The sequence below is a fragment of the Lissotriton vulgaris genome, chromosome 1_1, assembly GCF_964263255.1.
Source record: "Lissotriton vulgaris chromosome 1_1, aLisVul1.2, whole genome shotgun sequence".
NCBI classification, from domain to species: domain Eukaryota; kingdom Metazoa; phylum Chordata; class Amphibia; order Caudata; family Salamandridae; genus Lissotriton; species Lissotriton vulgaris.
In genome coordinates this window covers 243,771,450-243,786,268 of record NC_141685.1, presented here as the reverse complement: position 1 = coordinate 243,786,268, position 14,819 = coordinate 243,771,450, and the positions used below count along the sequence as shown (strand labels likewise).

The window sequence follows — 14,819 nt, the reverse complement described above, 5'->3', positions numbered from 1 at the left end:
CACCTTTTCCCTGTGCATTAAAAGTATGTGCTTGTTTGAAGCACTTCATTTTTGTGCAACGTAGGAACTATTTAATTTCTCCTTGAAAGCTCTGCCTACGTGCAAGATGTACAAACCCTCATTGCAGTTGCAAGAAGGCTGGTCTGAAGAATCAGGCCAGTTGCAAGCACAAAGTGGCTTTTTTTGATGTATTAAATCGAAGGTATTTGAAAGGGGTGTTTGGGTGTTCCTTCCAAATACCGAATTGTAGTGGTATGTAGAAATGTTTTTCCTCTGTAATTTGGCCAAAAAACATTCATACTTCACCACCATCTCGGTGATTGTGGTAACCAATCATCAAATGATAATGTGTCATGTAAAAACCTCTTCCGCTTTAAGAATGTTTCAAAACAATCATTGTATGTAGAGGCATTGGTCTTATGTACCACTGCCTATTCAAATAAAATAGCAATGAAACAAATTAATCTGTTTTTTAAATGATCCAGTTTTACTTTAATAAATAATATTAAGGACTACTTCTCCTGTTCCACAGTTTCAAGCCTGTACTTTCCGGCACAACTTAGCATGATCCTCTCACTCTTTCATGATGTACTGATATTATGTCATTCTAATTTTTCTGAAAAGCTGGGGATATAGCTCAGTGGTAGAGCATTTGACTGCAGATCAAGAGGTCCCTGGTTCAAATCCAGGTGTCCCCTCAGACTATTTTGATTCTGTTGTTTGTAGTTGGGACTTTTCATCAATTCCTTTTGGATCATCTTTGACAGAGTCAGTGTTCCCTTGGATATTGCACTTTAATAGCATTACAGAGTTTGCTGCTCAAAACCTGTGAGTAAATGCAGTTTTAACACTCGGCTTGGTGTTCCCTTTGGGAACTTTCTGAAAGATCATTGATCTTTTTGGGAATTTGGCTCTTCCTTTTACAGACCTAAAGAAAGGGAATGGACTATGAAACAAATTGACAAATTTGTTATACTGTTTGGTGCTTTCTTGAATCGCACTAAAGAAATGGCTTAGAATACTGTGCAGCGATGCAGTCAGTCTATTTCTCATTTCACCTGTGTCCTCAGTCTTACATATATTCCACCTTTTCCCTGTGCATTAAAAGTATGTGCTTGTTTGAAGCACTTCATTTTTGTGCAACGTAGGAACTATTTAATTTCTCCTTAAATGCTCTGCCTACGTGCAAGATGTACGAACCATTGTTGCAGTTGCAAGAAGGCTGGCCTGAAGAATCAGGCCATTTGCAAGCACAAAGTGGCTTTTTCTGATGTTTTAAATCGAAGGTCCGTGAAAGGGGTGTTTGGGTGTACCTTCCAAATACCGAATTGTAGTGGTATGTAGAAATGTTTTTCCACCGTAATGTGGCCCAAAACAATCATACTTCATCACCATCTGAGTGATTGTGGTAACCAAACATGAAACAATAAGGTATCCCGTAAAAACCTCTTCCCCTTTGAGAATGTTTCAAAACAAACATTTTAAGTGCAGGCATTGGTCCTATGTACCACTGCCTATTCAAATAAAATACCAATCAAACAAATACATATATTTTTTTTAATGATCCATTTTTCCTTTAATAAATAATATTAAGAACTACTTCTACAGTTCCACAGTTTCAAGGTTGTACTTTCCGGCACAACTTAGCATGATCCTCTCACTCTTTCATGATGTACTGATATATTGTCATTCTGATCTTGGCTGACAGCTTGGGATATAGCTCAGTGGTAGAGCATTTGACTGCAGATCAAGAGGTCCCTGGTTCAAATCCGGGTGTCCCCTCATACTATTTTGAATCTGCTGTTTGTAGTTGGGAATTTTCATGAATCCCATTTGGATCATCTTTGGCAGAGTCAGTGTTCCCTTGGATGTTACACTTTAATACCATTACAGTGTTGCTGATTAAAACTTGTGAGTAACTGCATTTTTTACACTGGGCTTGGTATTCCCTATGGGAAATTTCTGAAACATCATTGATCTATTTTGGAATTCGGCTCTACCTTTCACAGCTCTAAACAAAGGGAATAGACTATGAAACCAATTGACAAATTTGTTATACTGTTTGGTGCTCTCTTGAATCGCACTAAAGAAATGGCTTAGAATACTGGGCAGCTATGCAATCAATCTATTTCTCATTACACCTGTGTCCTCAGTCTTACATATATTCCATCTCTTCTCTGTCCATACAAAGTATGTGTTTGTTTGAAGCACTTCATTTTTGTGCAACTTAGGAACTATTTAATTTCTCCTTGAAAGCTCTGCCTACGTACAAGATGTACAAACCCTTGTTGCAGTTGCAAGAAGGCTGGTCTGAAGAATCAGGCCAGTTGCAAGCACAAAGAGGCTTTTTTTGATGTATTAAATTGAAGGTACTTGCAAGGGGTGTTTGGGTGTTCCTTCCAAATACCGAATTGTATTGGTATGTAGAAATGTTTTTCCACCGTAATGTGGCCCAAAACAATCATACTTCATCACCATCTGATTGATTGTGGTAACCAAACATGAAATAATAAAGTATCCCGTAAAACCCTCTTCCCCTTCGAGAATGTTTCAAAACAAACATTTTAAGTGCAGGCATTGGTCCTATGTACCACTGCCTATTCAAATAAAATACCAATCAAACAAATACATATTTTTTTTTAATGATCCATTTTTCCTTTAATAAATAATATTAAGAACTACTTCTACAGTTCCACAGTTTCAAGGTTGTACTTTCCGGCACAACTTAGCATGATCCTCTCACTCTTTCATGATGTACTGATATATTGTCATTCTGATCTTGCATGACAGTTGGGGATATAGCTCAGTGGTAGAGCATTTGACTGCAGATCAAGAGGACCCTGGTTCAGATCCGGGTATCCCCTCATACTATTTTGAATCTGCTGTTTGTAGTTGGGAATTTTCATGAATCCCATTTGGATCATCTTTGACATAGTCAGTGTTTCCTTGGATGTTACACTTTAATAACATTACAGTGTTGCTGATTAAAACTTGTGAGTAACTGCATTTTTTACACTGGGCTTGGTATTCCCTATGGGAAATTTCTGAAACATCATTGATCTATTTTGGAATTCGGCTCTACCTTTCACAGCTCTAAACAAAGGGAATGGACTATGAAACCAATTGACAAATTTGTTATACTGTTTGGTGCTCTCTTGAATCGCACTAAAGAAATGGCTTAGAATACTGGGCAGCTATGCAATCAATCTATTTCTCATTACACCTGTGTCCTCAGTCATACATATATTCCATCTCTTCTCTGTCCATACAAAGTATGTGTTTGTTTGAAGCACTTCATTTTTGTGCAACTTAGGAACTATTTAATTTCTCCTTGAAAGCTCTGCCTACGTGCAAGATGTACAAACCCTCGTTGCAGTTGCAAGAAGGCTGGTCTGAAGAATCAGGCCAGTTGCAAGCACAAAGTGCCTTTTTTTGATGTATTAAATTGAAGGTACTTGAAAGGGGTGTTTGGGTGTTCCTTCCAAATACCGAATTGTAGTGGTATGTAGAAATGTTTTTCCATCGTAATTTGGCCAAAAAACAATCATACTTCACCACCATCTCGGTGATTGTGGTAACCAATCATCAAATGATAATGTGTCACGTAAAAACCTCTTCCACTTTAAGAATGTTTCAAAGCAATCATTGTATGTAGAGGCATTGGTCTTATGTACCACTGCCTATTCAAATAAAATAGCAATGAAACAAATTAATCTGTTTTTTAAATGATCCAGTTTTACTTTAATAAATAATATTAAGGACTACTTCTCCTGTTCCACAGTTTCAAGCCTGTACTTTCCGGCACAACTTAGCATGATCCTCTCACTCTTTCATGATGTACTGATATTATGTCATTCTAATTTTTCTGAAAAGCTGGAGATATAGCTCAGTGGTAGAGCATTTGACTGCAGATCAAGAGGTCCCTGGTTCAAATCCAGGTGTCCCCTCAGACTATTTTGATTCTGTTGTTTGTAGTTGGGACTTTTCATCAATTCCTTTTGGATCATCTTTGACAGAGTCAGTGTTCCCTTGGATATTGCACTTTAATAGCATTACAGAGTTTGCTGCTCAAAACCTGTGAGTAAATGCAGTTTTAACACTCGGCTTGGTGTTCCCTTTGGGAACTTTCTGAAAGATCATTGATCTTTTTGGGAATTTGGCTCTTCCTTTTACAGACCTAAAGAAAGGGAATGGACTATGAAACAAATTGACAAATTTGTTATACTGTTTGGTGCTTTCTTGAATCGCACTAAAGAAATGGCTTAGAATACTGTGCAGCGATGCAGTCAGTCTATTTCTCATTTCACCTGTGTCCTCAGTCTTACATATATTCCACCTTTTCCCTGTGCATTAAAAGTATGTGCTTGTTTGAAGCACTTCATTTTTGTGCAACGTAGGAACTATTTAATTTCTCCTTAAATGCTCTGCCTACGTGCAAGATGTACGAACCATTGTTGCAGTTGCAAGAAGGCTGGCCTGAAGAATCAGGCCATTTGCAAGCACAAAGTGGCTTTTTCTGATGTTTTAAATCGAAGGTCCGTGAAAGGGGTGTTTGGGTGTACCTTCCAAATACCGAATTCTAGTGGTATGTAGAAATGTTTTTCCACCGTAATGTGGCCCAAAACAATCATACTTCATCACCATCTGAGTGATTGTGGTAACCAAACATGAAACAATAAGGTATCCCGTAAAAACCTCTTCCCCTTTGAGAATGTTTCAAAACAAACATTTTAAGTGCAGGCATTGGTCCTATGTACCACTGCCTATTCAAATAAAATACCAATCAAACAAATACATATATTTTTTTTAATGATCCATTTTTCCTTTAATAAATAATATTAAGAACTACTTCTACAGTTCCACAGTTTCAAGGTTGTACTTTCCGGCACAACTTAGCATGATCCTCTCACTCTTTCATGATGTACTGATATATTGTCATTCTGATCTTGGCTGACAGCTTGGGATATAGCTCAGTGGTAGAGCATTTGACTGCAGATCAAGAGGTCCCTGGTTCAAATCCGGGTGTCCCCTCATACTATTTTGAATCTGCTGTTTGTAGTTGGGAATTTTCATGAATCCCATTTGGATCATCTTTGGCAGAGTCAGTGTTCCCTTGGATGTTACACTTTAATACCATTACAGTGTTGCTGATTAAAACTTGTGAGTAACTGCATTTTTTACACTGGGCTTGGTATTCCCTATGGGAAATTTCTGAAACATCATTGATCTATTTTGGAATTCGGCTCTACCTTTCACAGCTCTAAACAAAGGGAATAGACTATGAAACCAATTGACAAATTTGTTATACTGTTTGGTGCTCTCTTGAATCGCACTAAAGAAATGGCTTAGAATACTGGGCAGCTATGCAATCAATCTATTTCTCATTACACCTGTGTCCTCAGTCTTACATATATTCCATCTCTTCTCTGTCCATACAAAGTATGTGTTTGTTTGAAGCACTTCATTTTTGTGCAACTTAGGAACTATTTAATTTCTCCTTGAAAGCTCTGCCTACGTACAAGATGTACAAACCCTTGTTGCAGTTGCAAGAAGGCTGGTCTGAAGAATCAGGCCAGTTGCAAGCACAAAGAGGCTTTTTTTGATGTATTAAATTGAAGGTACTTGCAAGGGGTGTTTGGGTGTTCCTTCCAAATACCGAATTGTATTGGTATGTAGAAATGTTTTTCCACCGTAATGTGGCCCAAAACAATCATACTTCATCACCATCTGATTGATTGTGGTAACCAAACATGAAATAATAAAGTATCCCGTAAAACCCTCTTCCCCTTCGAGAATGTTTCAAAACAAACATTTTAAGTGCAGGCATTGGTCCTATGTACCACTGCCTATTCAAATAAAATACCAATCAAACAAATACATATTTTTTTTTAATGATCCATTTTTCCTTTAATAAATAATATTAAGAACTACTTCTACAGTTCCACAGTTTCAAGGTTGTACTTTCCGGCACAACTTAGCATGATCCTCTCACTCTTTCATGATGTACTGATATATTGTCATTCTGATCTTGCATGACAGTTGGGGATATAGCTCAGTGGTAGAGCATTTGACTGCAGATCAAGAGGACCCTGGTTCAGATCCGGGTATCCCCTCATACTATTTTGAATCTGCTGTTTGTAGTTGGGAATTTTCATGAATCCCATTTGGATCATCTTTGACATAGTCAGTGTTTCCTTGGATGTTACACTTTAATAACATTACAGTGTTGCTGATTAAAACTTGTGAGTAACTGCATTTTTTACACTGGGCTTGGTATTCCCTATGGGAAATTTCTGAAACATCATTGATCTATTTTGGAATTCGGCTCTACCTTTCACAGCTCTAAACAAAGGGAATGGACTATGAAACCAATTGACAAATTTGTTATACTGTTTGGTGCTCTCTTGAATCGCACTAAAGAAATGGCTTAGAATACTGGGCAGCTATGCAATCAATCTATTTCTCATTACACCTGTGTCCTCAGTCATACATATATTCCATCTCTTCTCTGTCCATACAAAGTATGTGTTTGTTTGAAGCACTTCATTTTTGTGCAACTTAGGAACTATTTAATTTCTCCTTGAAAGCTCTGCCTACGTGCAAGATGTACAAACCCTCGTTGCAGTTGCAAGAAGGCTGGTCTGAAGAATCAGGCCAGTTGCAAGCACAAAGTGCCTTTTTTTGATGTATTAAATTGAAGGTACTTGAAAGGGGTGTTTGGGTGTTCCTTCCAAATACCGAATTGTAGTGGTATGTAGAAATGTTTTTCCATCGTAATTTGGCCAAAAAACAATCATACTTCACCACCATCTCGGTGATTGTGGTAACCAATCATCAAATGATAATGTGTCACGTAAAAACCTCTTCCACTTTAAGAATGTTTCAAAGCAATCATTGTATGTAGAGGCATTGGTCTTATGTACCACTGCCTATTCAAATAAAATAGCAATGAAACAAATTAATCTGTTTTTTAAATGATCCAGTTTTACTTTAATAAATAATATTAAGGACTACTTCTCCTGTTCCACAGTTTCAAGCCTGTACTTTCCGGCACAACTTAGCATGATCCTCTCACTCTTTCATGATGTACTGATATTATGTCATTCTAATTTTTCTGAAAAGCTGGAGATATAGCTCAGTGGTAGAGCATTTGACTGCAGATCAAGAGGTCCCTGGTTCAAATCCAGGTGTCCCCTCAGACTATTTTGATTCTGTTGTTTGTAGTTGGGACTTTTCATCAATTCCTTTTGGATCATCTTTGACAGAGTCAGTGTTCCCTTGGATATTGCACTTTAATAGCATTACAGAGTTTGCTGCTCAAAACCTGTGAGTAAATGCAGTTTTAACACTCGGCTTGGTGTTCCCTTTGGGAACTTTCTGAAAGATCATTGATCTTTTTGGGAATTTGGCTCTTCCTTTTACAGACCTAAAGAAAGGGAATGGACTATGAAACAAATTGACAAATTTGTTATACTGTTTGGTGCTTTCTTGAATCGCACTAAAGAAATGGCTTAGAATACTGTGCAGCGATGCAGTCAGTCTATTTCTCATTTCACCTGTGTCCTCAGTCTTACATATATTCCACCTTTTCCCTGTGCATTAAAAGTATGTGCTTGTTTGAAGCACTTCATTTTTGTGCAACGTAGGAACTATTTAATTTCTCCTTAAATGCTCTGCCTACGTGCAAGATGTACGAACCATTGTTGCAGTTGCAAGAAGGCTGGCCTGAAGAATCAGGCCATTTGCAAGCACAAAGTGGCTTTTTCTGATGTTTTAAATCGAAGGTCCGTGAAAGGGGTGTTTGGGTGTACCTTCCAAATACCGAATTCTAGTGGTATGTAGAAATGTTTTTCCACCGTAATGTGGCCCAAAACAATCATACTTCATCACCATCTGAGTGATTGTGGTAACCAAACATGAAACAATAAGGTATCCCGTAAAAACCTCTTCCCCTTTGAGAATGTTTCAAAACAAACATTTTAAGTGCAGGCATTGGTCCTATGTACCACTGCCTATTCAAATAAAATACCAATCAAACAAATACATATATTTTTTTTAATGATCCATTTTTCCTTTAATAAATAATATTAAGAACTACTTCTACAGTTCCACAGTTTCAAGGTTGTACTTTCCGGCACAACTTAGCATGATCCTCTCACTCTTTCATGATGTACTGATATATTGTCATTCTGATCTTGGCTGACAGCTTGGGATATAGCTCAGTGGTAGAGCATTTGACTGCAGATCAAGAGGTCCCTGGTTCAAATCCGGGTGTCCCCTCATACTATTTTGAATCTGCTGTTTGTAGTTGGGAATTTTCATGAATCCCATTTGGATCATCTTTGGCAGAGTCAGTGTTCCCTTGGATGTTACACTTTAATACCATTACAGTGTTGCTGATTAAAACTTGTGAGTAACTGCATTTTTTACACTGGGCTTGGTATTCCCTATGGGAAATTTCTGAAACATCATTGATCTATTTTGGAATTCGGCTCTACCTTTCACAGCTCTAAACAAAGGGAATGGACTATGAAACCAATTGACAAATGTGTTATACTGTTTGGTGCTCTCTTGAATCGCACTAAAGAAATGGCTTAGAATACTGGGCAGCTATGCAATCAATCTATTTCTCATTACACCTGTGTCCTCAGTCTTACATATATTCCATCTCTTCTCTGTCCATACAAAGTATGTGTTTGTTTGAAGCACTTCATTTTTGTGCAACTTAGGAACTATTTAATTTCTCCTTGAAAGCTCTGCCTACGTACAAGATGTACAAACCCTTGTTGCAGTTGCAAGAAGGCTGGTCTGAAGAATCAGGCCAGTTGCAAGCACAAAGAGGCTTTTTTTGATGTATTAAATTGAAGGTACTTGCAAGGGGTGTTTGGGTGTTCCTTCCAAATACCGAATTGTATTGGTATGTAGAAATGTTTTTCCACCGTAATGTGGCCCAAAACAATCATACTTCATCACCATCTGATTGATTGTGGTAACCAAACATGAAATAATAAAGTATCCCGTAAAACCCTCTTCCCCTTCGAGAATGTTTCAAAACAAACATTTTAAGTGCAGGCATTGGTCCTATGTACCACTGCCTATTCAAATAAAATACCAATCAAACAAATACATATTTTTTTTTAATGATCCATTTTTCCTTTAATAAATAATATTAAGAACTACTTCTACAGTTCCACAGTTTCAAGGTTGTACTTTCCGGCACAACTTAGCATGATCCTCTCACTCTTTCATGATGTACTGATATATTGTCATTCTGATCTTGCATGACAGTTGGGGATATAGCTCAGTGGTAGAGCATTTGACTGCAGATCAAGAGGACCCTGGTTCAGATCCGGGTATCCCCTCATACTATTTTGAATCTGCTGTTTGTAGTTGGGAATTTTCATGAATCCCATTTGGATCATCTTTGACATAGTCAGTGTTTCCTTGGATGTTACACTTTAATAACATTACAGTGTTGCTGATTAAAACTTGTGAGTAACTGCATTTTTTACACTGGGCTTGGTATTCCCTATGGGAAATTTCTGAAACATCATTGATCTATTTTGGAATTCGGCTCTACCTTTCACAGCTCTAAACAAAGGGAATGGACTATGAAACCAATTGACAAATTTGTTATACTGTTTGGTGCTCTCTTGAATCGCACTAAAGAAATGGCTTAGAATACTGGGCAGCTATGCAATCAATCTATTTCTCATTACACCTGTGTCCTCAGTCATACATATATTCCATCTCTTCTCTGTCCATACAAAGTATGTGTTTGTTTGAAGCACTTCATTTTTGTGCAACTTAGGAACTATTTAATTTCTCCTTGAAAGCTCTGCCTACGTGCAAGATGTACAAACCCTCGTTGCAGTTGCAAGAAGGCTGGTCTGAAGAATCAGGCCAGTTGCAAGCACAAAGTGCCTTTTTTTGATGTATTAAATTGAAGGTACTTGAAAGGGGTGTTTGGGTGTTCCTTCCAAATACCGAATTGTAGTGGTATGTAGAAATGTTTTTCCATCGTAATTTGGCCAAAAAACAATCATACTTCACCACCATCTCGGTGATTGTGGTAACCAATCATCAAATGATAATGTGTCACGTAAAAACCTCTTCCACTTTAAGAATGTTTCAAAGCAATCATTGTATGTAGAGGCATTGGTCTTATGTACCACTGCCTATTCAAATAAAATAGCAATGAAACAAATTAATCTGTTTTTTAAATGATCCAGTTTTACTTTAATAAATAATATTAAGGACTACTTCTCCTGTTCCACAGTTTCAAGCCTGTACTTTCCGGCACAACTTAGCATGATCCTCTCACTCTTTCATGATGTACTGATATTATGTCATTCTAATTTTTCTGAAAAGCTGGGGATATAGCTCAGTGGTAGAGCATTTGACTGCAGATCAAGAGGTCCCTGGTTCAAATCCAGGTGTCCCCTCAGACTATTTTGATTCTGTTGTTTGTAGTTGGGACTTTTCATCAATTCCTTTTGGATCATCTTTGACAGAGTCAGTGTTCCCTTGGATATTGCACTTTAATAGCATTACAGAGTTTGCTGCTCAAAACCTGTGAGTAAATGCAGTTTTAACACTCGGCTTGGTGTTCCCTTTGGGAACTTTCTGAAAGATCATTGATCTTTTTGGGAATTTGGCTCTTCCTTTTACAGACCTAAAGAAAGGGAATGGACTATGAAACAAATTGACAAATTTGTTATACTGTTTGGTGCTTTCTTGAATCGCACTAAAGAAATGGCTTAGAATACTGTGCAGCGATGCAGTCAGTCTATTTCTCATTTCACCTGTGTCCTCAGTCTTACATATATTCCACCTTTTCCCTGTGCATTAAAAGTATGTGCTTGTTTGAAGCACTTCATTTTTGTGCAACGTAGGAACTATTTAATTTCTCCTTAAATGCTCTGCCTACGTGCAAGATGTACGAACCATTGTTGCAGTTGCAAGAAGACTGGCCTGAAGAATCAGGCCATTTGCAAGCACAAAGTGGCTTTTTCTGATGTTTTAAATCGAAGGTCCGTGAAAGGGGTGTTTGGGTGTACCTTCCAAATACCGAATTCTAGTGGTATGTAGAAATGTTTTTCCACCGTAATGTGGCCCAAAACAATCATACTTCATCACCATCTGAGTGATTGTGGTAACCAAACATGAAACAATAAGGTATCCCGTAAAAACCTCTTCCCCTTTGAGAAAGTTTCAAAGCAAACATTTTAAGTGCAGGCATTGGTCCTATGTACCACTGCCTATTCAAATAAAATACCAATCAAACAAATACATATATTTTTTTTAATGATCCATTTTTCCTTTAATAAATAATATTAAGAACTACTTCTACAGTTCCACAGTTTCAAGGTTGTACTTTCCGGCACAACTTAGCATGATCCTCTCACTCTTTCATGATGTACTGATATATTGTCATTCTGATCTTGGCTGACAGCTTCGGATATAGCTCAGTGGTAGAGCATTTGACTGCAGATCAAGAGGTCCCTGGTTCAAATCCGGGTGTCCCCTCATACTATTTTGAATCTGCTGTTTGTAGTTGGGAATTTTCATGAATCCCATTTGGATCATCTTTGGCAGAGTCAGTGTTCCCTTGGATGTTACACTTTAATACCATTACAGTGTTGCTGATTAAAACTTGTGAGTAACTGCATTTTTTACACTGGGCTTGGTATTCCCTATGGGAAATTTCTGAAACATCATTGATCTATTTTGGAATTCGGCTCTACCTTTCACAGCTCTAAACAAAGGGAATGGACTATGAAACCAATTGACAAATTTGTTATACTGTTTGGTGCTCTCTTGAATCGCACTAAAGAAATGGCTTAGAATACTGGGCAGCTATGCAATCAATCTATTTCTCATTACACCTGTGTCCTCAGTCATACATATATTCCATCTCTTCTCTGTCCATACAAAGTATGTGTTTGTTTGAAGCACTTCATTTTTGTGCAACTTAGGAACTATTTAATTTCTCCTTGAAAGCTCTGCCTACGTGCAAGATGTACAAACCCTCGTTGCAGTTGCAAGAAGGCTGGTCTGAAGAATCAGGCCAGTTGCAAGCACAAAGTGCCTTTTTTTGATGTATTAAATTGAAGGTACTTGAAAGGGGTGTTTGGGTGTTCCTTCCAAATACCGAATTGTAGTGGTATGTAGAAATGTTTTTCCATCGTATTTTGGCCAAAAAACAATCATACTTCACCACCATCTCGGTGATTGTGGTAACCAATCATCAAATGATAATGTGTCACGTAAAAACCTCTTCCACTTTAAGAATGTTTCAAAGCAATCATTGTATGTAGAGGCATTGGTCTTATGTACCACTGCCTATTCAAATAAAATAGCAATGAAACAAATTAATCTGTTTTTTAAATGATCCAGTTTTACTTTAATAAATAATATTAAGGACTACTTCTCCTGTTCCACAGTTTCAAGCCTGTACTTTCCGGCACAACTTAGCATGATCCTCTCACTCTTTCATGATGTACTGATATTATGTCATTCTAATTTTTCTGAAAAGCGGGGGATATAGCTCAGTGGTAGAGCATTTGACTGCAGATCAAGAGGTCCCTGGTTCAAATCCAGGTGTCCCCTCAGACTATTTTGATTCTGTTGTTTGTAGTTGGGACTTTTCATCAATTCCTTTTGGATCATCTTTGACAGAGTCAGTGTTCCCTTGGATATTGCACTTTAATAGCATTACAGAGTTTGCTGCTCAAAACCTGTGAGTAAATGCAGTTTTAACACTCGGCTTGGTGTTCCCTTTGGGAACTTTCTGAAAGATCATTGATCTTTTTGGGAATTTGGCTCTTCCTTTTACAGACCTAAAGAAAGGGAATGGACTATGAAACAAATTGACAAATTTTTTATACTGTTTGGTGCTTTCTTGAATCGCACTAAAGAAATGGCTTAGAATACTGTGCAGCGATGCAGTCAGTCTATTTCTCATTTCACCTGTGTCCTCAGTCTTACATATATTCCACCTTTTCCCTGTGCATTAAAAGTATGTGCTTGTTTGAAGCACTTCATTTTTGTGCAACGTAGGAACTATTTAATTTCTCCTTAAATGCTCTGCCTACGTGCAAGATGTACGAACCATTGTTGCAGTTGCAAGAAGGCTGGCCTGAAGAATCAGGCCATTTGCAAGCACAAAGTGGCTTTTTCTGATGTTTTAAATCGAAGGTCCGTGAAAGGGGTGTTTGGGTGTACCTTCCAAATACCGAATTGTAGTGGTATGTAGAAATGTTTTTCCACCGTAATGTGGTCCAAAACAATCATACTTCATCACCATCTGAGTGATTGTGGTAACCAAACATGAAACAATAAGGTATCCCGTAAAAACCTCTTCCCCTTTGAGAATGTTTCAAAACAAACATTTTAAGTGCAGGCATTGGTCCTATGTACCACTGCCTATTCAAATAAAATACCAATCAAACAAATACATATTTTTTTTAATGATCCATTTTTCCTTTATTAAATAATATTAAGAACTACTTCTACAGTTCCACAGTTTCAAGGTTGTACTTTCCGGCACAACTTAGCATGATCCTCTCACTCTTTCATGATGTACTGATATATTGTCATTCTGATCTTGGCTGACAGCTGGGGATATAGCTCAGTGGTAGAGCATTTGACTGCAGATCAAGAGGTCCCTGGTTCAAATCCGGGTATCCCCTCATACTATTTCGAATCTGCTGTTTGTAGTTGGGAATTTTCATGAATTACATTTGGATCATCTTTGACAGAGTCAGTGTTCCCTTGGATGTTACACTTTAATAACATTACAGTGTTGCTGATTAAAACTTGTGAGTAACTGCATTTTTTACACTGGGCTTGGTATTCCCTGTGGGAAATTTCTGAAACATCATTGATCTATTTTGGAATTCGGCTCTACCTTTCACAGCTCCAAACAAAGGGAATGGACTATGAAACCAATTGACAAATTTGTTATACTGTTTGGTGCTCTCTTGAATCGCACTAAAGAAATGGCTTAGAATACTGGGCAGCTATGCAATCAATCTATTTCTCATTACACCTGTGTCCTCAGTCTTACATATATTCCATCTCTTCTCTGTCCATACAAAGTATGTGTTTGTTTGAAGCACTTCATTTTTGTGCAACTTAGGAACTATTTAATTTCTCCTTGAAAGCTCTGCCTACGTGCAAGATGTACAAACCCTCGTTGCAGTTGCAAGAAGGCTGGTCTGAAGAATCAGGCCAGTTGCAAGCACAAAGTGGCTTTTTTTGATGTATTAAATTGAAGGTACTTGAAAGGGGTGTTTGGGTGTTCTTTCCAAATACCGAATTGTAGTGGTATGTAGAAATGTTTTTCCATCGTAATTTGGCCAAAAAACAATCATACTTCACCACCATCTCGGTGATTGTGGTAACCAATCATCAAATGATAATGTGTCACGTAAAAACCTCTTCCCCTTCAAGAATGTTTCAAAACAATCATTGTATTTAGAGGCATTGGTCTTATGTACCACGGCCTATTCAAATAAAATAGCAATGAAAAAATTAATCTGTTTTTTAAATGATCCGGTTTTACTTTAATAAATAATATTAAGGACTACTTCTCCTGTTCCACAGTTTCAAGCCTGTACTTTCCGGCACAACTTAGCATGATCCTCTCACTCTTTCATGATGTACTGATAGTATGTCATTCTGATTTTACTGAAAAGCTGGGGATATAGCTCAGTGGTAGAGCATTTGACTGCAGATCAAGTGGTCCCTAGTTCAAATCCGGGTGTCCCCTCAGACTATTTTGATTCTGTTGTTTGTAGTTGGGACTTTTCATC

The 14,819-nt window shown here is 37.7% G+C and overlaps 13 non-coding genes across 13 annotated transcripts; all 13 read left to right on the top strand.

Annotated features, from left to right (window-relative positions):
- The first annotated feature begins 626 nt into the window (after positions 1 to 626).
- On the top strand, positions 627 to 698 carry TRNAC-GCA (transfer RNA cysteine (anticodon GCA)). The gene has a single exon. It is a non-coding gene; the product is annotated as a tRNA-Cys (tRNA).
- Positions 699 to 1,710: 1,012 nt separating this feature from the next.
- Positions 1,711 to 1,782, top strand: TRNAC-GCA (transfer RNA cysteine (anticodon GCA)). The gene has a single exon. It is a non-coding gene; the product is annotated as a tRNA-Cys (tRNA).
- A 1,010-nt stretch (positions 1,783 to 2,792) lies between these two features.
- On the top strand, positions 2,793 to 2,864 carry TRNAC-GCA (transfer RNA cysteine (anticodon GCA)). The gene has a single exon. It is a non-coding gene; the product is annotated as a tRNA-Cys (tRNA).
- Positions 2,865 to 3,875: 1,011 nt separating this feature from the next.
- TRNAC-GCA (transfer RNA cysteine (anticodon GCA)) lies at positions 3,876 to 3,947 on the top strand. The gene has a single exon. It is a non-coding gene; the product is annotated as a tRNA-Cys (tRNA).
- Positions 3,948 to 4,959: 1,012 nt separating this feature from the next.
- On the top strand, positions 4,960 to 5,031 carry TRNAC-GCA (transfer RNA cysteine (anticodon GCA)). Its single transcript has one exon. It is a non-coding gene; the product is annotated as a tRNA-Cys (tRNA).
- Positions 5,032 to 6,041: 1,010 nt separating this feature from the next.
- TRNAC-GCA (transfer RNA cysteine (anticodon GCA)) lies at positions 6,042 to 6,113 on the top strand. Its single transcript has one exon. It is a non-coding gene; the product is annotated as a tRNA-Cys (tRNA).
- A 1,011-nt stretch (positions 6,114 to 7,124) lies between these two features.
- On the top strand, positions 7,125 to 7,196 carry TRNAC-GCA (transfer RNA cysteine (anticodon GCA)). Its single transcript has one exon. It is a non-coding gene; the product is annotated as a tRNA-Cys (tRNA).
- A 1,012-nt stretch (positions 7,197 to 8,208) lies between these two features.
- Positions 8,209 to 8,280, top strand: TRNAC-GCA (transfer RNA cysteine (anticodon GCA)). The gene has a single exon. It is a non-coding gene; the product is annotated as a tRNA-Cys (tRNA).
- A 1,010-nt stretch (positions 8,281 to 9,290) lies between these two features.
- Positions 9,291 to 9,362, top strand: TRNAC-GCA (transfer RNA cysteine (anticodon GCA)). Its single transcript has one exon. It is a non-coding gene; the product is annotated as a tRNA-Cys (tRNA).
- Positions 9,363 to 10,373: 1,011 nt separating this feature from the next.
- On the top strand, positions 10,374 to 10,445 carry TRNAC-GCA (transfer RNA cysteine (anticodon GCA)). The gene has a single exon. It is a non-coding gene; the product is annotated as a tRNA-Cys (tRNA).
- Positions 10,446 to 12,540: 2,095 nt separating this feature from the next.
- Positions 12,541 to 12,612, top strand: TRNAC-GCA (transfer RNA cysteine (anticodon GCA)). The gene has a single exon. It is a non-coding gene; the product is annotated as a tRNA-Cys (tRNA).
- Positions 12,613 to 13,622: 1,010 nt separating this feature from the next.
- Positions 13,623 to 13,694, top strand: TRNAC-GCA (transfer RNA cysteine (anticodon GCA)). Its single transcript has one exon. It is a non-coding gene; the product is annotated as a tRNA-Cys (tRNA).
- Positions 13,695 to 14,704: 1,010 nt separating this feature from the next.
- On the top strand, positions 14,705 to 14,776 carry TRNAC-GCA (transfer RNA cysteine (anticodon GCA)). Its single transcript has one exon. It is a non-coding gene; the product is annotated as a tRNA-Cys (tRNA).
- The last annotated feature ends 43 nt before the right edge of the window (positions 14,777 to 14,819 follow it).